The following is a 3,850-nucleotide window of genomic DNA, read 5'->3' on the forward strand; positions in this document are numbered from 1 at the left end:
TCCTACTGCTGGGTTTATACTCTAAGAATCCTGAGCCACCAATTCAAAAAATCCTATATACCTCAATGTTTAAAGCAGCGTTTTTTATAATAGCCAAGTGTTGGCAACAGCCTAAATGCCCATCACTAAATAAGTGGATCAAAAAATTGTTGTACATTTTCACAGTGGAATACTATGCAGCAGAAAGAAAGAAGGAACTCCTACCCTTCACAACAGCATGGGTGGAACTGGAGAGCATTATGTTAAGTGAAATAAACCAGGCAGTGAAAGAAAAATACCATATGATCTCACCTATAAGTGGAAACTAATCCACAAAACAAACAAATGAACAAAATAGAATCAGAGACTTGGAAATAAAGAACAAACTGACAGTAATCAGAGGGGGGTAAGGGAGGTGGGTAACGGGGGAAAGAAGGTGAAGGGGCAAGCTAAAGAACATGAATAGAGGACTCCTGGGCACAGAGAATGGGATGGATTAACTGTGGGAGTAGGGGGAATGGGTCATGGGAGAGCAATGGGGAAAAAGGTGCGGCAACTGTAACTGAACATTAACAAAGAAAAAAAATTTTAAAAGAGGGCAAAGGTAACAGTGCCTGGTGCCCACGGAGTCAAAAACAGCACCTATTCCTATAAGCCATACTGGATAACTTGAAGATTAATGGGACAGTGGGAAATGCAAAGAAGAATCTTGCTTCAGTAGTGAGAAATAATTATCTGTAAAATAATTGTATTAAAAAAGTACCACAGACTTGGGAAAAAAAAAAAAAAAACTTTTCCAAGGAACTTAACTGCATCCTATATCAAAGCTCAAGAAGATTCATAAGAATACATAAAAAAACATGACACCAGCAGGTAAAATTCATTATGTCTGACATCCAATCAAAGTTTACTAGTCATGCCAGAGAGGCAACCAAGCATAACCCATAACAAGAATAATTAACAAATCAAAACTAATGTAGAACTAAAGCAGACATCAGAATTACTAGAGAACATTTCAAAAGTTACAATAATTGTGTTTCATACGTTTAAAAACTTAAGTAGATACATCAAAGATATAAAATAAATCAAAATTTGAGAGATGAGAACTACAATGTTTAAGATGAAAATTACACTGGATGGAACTGATGGCAGATTATACATTGCATAAATAAAGGATAATAAACTTTAAAGTATAATATGGGAACTATTCAGTAGGAAGCACACACAGAGAAAAACCAACTAATGAAATCAAGAGTGTCGTTCATTGAGTTCAGCTGTATGACAACTTCTAATGTCCTGATGCACCTTGAAGTGAAATCCCCAAAGTAGAGGGAGAGATGGAAATAAAAAAAATATTTGAGAAACATTGACCACAATAAAAAAAATCAAATACAGTGAACTGATCTTCTTACAAAAGTAAAAATATAATTTAATACAGCCAGAATAATCTTTCCACCTAATTGTGCTAAAAATATTGGACACCATTTACAAAAGAATAACCCTTGAGATATGTCTCACACCTTAATTAATACAGAGTCAATACAGATTATAGCCCTAAGGGTAAAATGTAATACTGAAACACCTCTGGAAGAAAACAGCAGAAAATCTACAAGTTTTTAGATATCATTTCAAAAGCATATTCATAAAAGAACATAGTAATTAATTATACTTTACCAAAGCTTTGATCTGTGAAAGACATTTTTAAGAGAACAAAAAGACAAGACACAGGCATTAAGAAAGTGTTTGTAAATTACACATCTGCTGAAAGACGTATATCCAGAAAATATAAAGAATACTTAAAACTCAACAATAGAAAACAACCTAATAAAACTGTAAATCTGAATTGGCTAACCACCAAAAAGATATATAATTTGAAAATAAACACATGAAAAGATGCACTAATCATTAGTTACTAAAAATCACAAATTTAAAACAGAATTATCATTATTTTTGCTATTTATAGTTAATATAATTTATTTCATACAGAATTCCAGACATGGACAGAAGAAACCAGACCAACATCTATGAGTTCTTCTCATGGGCCTCTCTGAGTGGCCAGAGGAGCAGCCTCTCCTATTTGCGCTCTTTCTGGGCAGGTCCCCGGTCACTATGCTGGAAAACCTGCTCATCATCCTGGCCATTGGCTCTGACATGCACTTCCACACCCCCAGGCATATCTTCCTGGTCAACTTGTCCTTCTCTGACATTGGCTTCATCTCTACAATAATTCTCAAGATGCTAGATAACATTGGCTCAGGAAGTAAACTGACTTCTTATGATGGTCTTACACAACTCTACTTCTTTGACCTATTTGCAGATCTGGACAACTTTATCCTGGCTGTGATGGCACTTGACTGCTTTGTGGCCGTCAGCCACCCCCTCCATTATGCCATGCCCGTGAACTCCCAGTGCTGTATCCTGTTGGTAGCTGGGTCATGGGTGGTCACTACCCTCCATGCCCTAGTGCATGCCCTCCTAGTGACCAGGCTTTCCTTCTGTGGCCCCGATATCATCCCCCATTCTACTGTGATCTGGTCCCCCTCCCGAAGCTGGCCTTCTCCAGACTTACGTCAATAACCTGATGCTCCTCCTTGTGTCAGGAACACTGCTAATTGGACCCTCTGTCTGCATCCTTACATCTTACTTTTACATTGCATTGGCTGTTCTAAGAATTGAGTCCCCAAAGGGTAAGCAAAGGGCCTTTGCCAACTGTACCTCCCATTTTTCTGTGGTCTCTCTGTAAATAGAATTATTATATACCACTACATGAGGCCTGTCCAGAAGGTATCCAGCCATGTAATCTGAAAATAGAGACATTTATTGAAGAAGAATTAAGAAACATTGTACATAGAACAATGACTCCTCAGATCCCTTCAATGTAGGCACCTTGGGACCTCACACAGTTCTCCCAATCACCATCAGCTGCCCTATTGTATTTTCCTGAATCTCATCGATGGTCTGAAATGTCTTCCCTTTCAAAGGTGATTTTAGTTTGGGGAAAAGCCAGAAGTCACAGGGCACCAAATCTGGGCTGTAGGGGGGCTGAGACACCTGGGTGATTTGATGTTTCACAAAAAAAACTGCACAAGATGTGATGCATGAGCAGGCACCTTGTCGTGATGAAGCTGCCAATCACCAGTTGCCCACAGCTGCGGCCTTCTGAATCACACAAATAGTTTCCGTGGAGGAATGTTCAAGCTTAACACAAAATTTGATACAGATTTGTGCTATACTTGCTCAGTCATTCTGAACGCTACATACACACAGTACACAAGTTCACTCAGTGGCATCTACCACCCCCACTGACTGGTACAGTGAAGTCGTCATTGTTCACACCTGCTCATTCCAGTCTACTCCCCTTGGCTGCCAAGTCACATCAATTTGCACAAACTGCCCTCATTATATTAACAATGGCTTGACTTTTCTGGCACAGATCTCATACACTTATTAGAATTGCTAAAATAAATAATCTGATAATTTTAGGTGGTAGTAAGAAAATAGAGCAATAGGACCTCCCATCCACTGCTGATCAGAACACAAAATATTGCTGCCAGTTTCTTATAAATTTAAGGTTACACTTACTACATAATTGAGCATTTCTTCTATTAGAAAATTACCTACATGAACTGGAGATTTATGTTGGCACAAAAACTTATACACCAATGTTTTTTAGCACCATTATTATAACTGCCAATAACTAAAAACAACTCAAATATCCCTGAACAGGAAAATTGATAAACTATGGTACTCCCACCTCATGCCCTGCTACTTAGAATAAAAAAGAACCGACTATTGATTCATGTACCAAAATAGGTGAATCTTAAGTGGTTTTTATTAGTAAAAGAACACAGACATATACACCTAAATTTTA

General features: G+C 37.9%; 1 pseudogene; it reads left to right on the forward strand.

The window, feature by feature from the left end:
- Nucleotides 1–1,975: 1,975 nt before the first annotated feature.
- Nucleotides 1,976–2,767, forward strand: LOC112311293 (olfactory receptor 1f45-like; annotated as a pseudogene).
- The last annotated feature ends 1,083 nt before the right edge of the window (nucleotides 2,768–3,850 follow it).

Source organism: Desmodus rotundus, chromosome 7 (assembly GCF_022682495.2).
Source record: "Desmodus rotundus isolate HL8 chromosome 7, HLdesRot8A.1, whole genome shotgun sequence".
Lineage (NCBI taxonomy): Eukaryota > Metazoa > Chordata > Mammalia > Chiroptera > Phyllostomidae > Desmodus > Desmodus rotundus.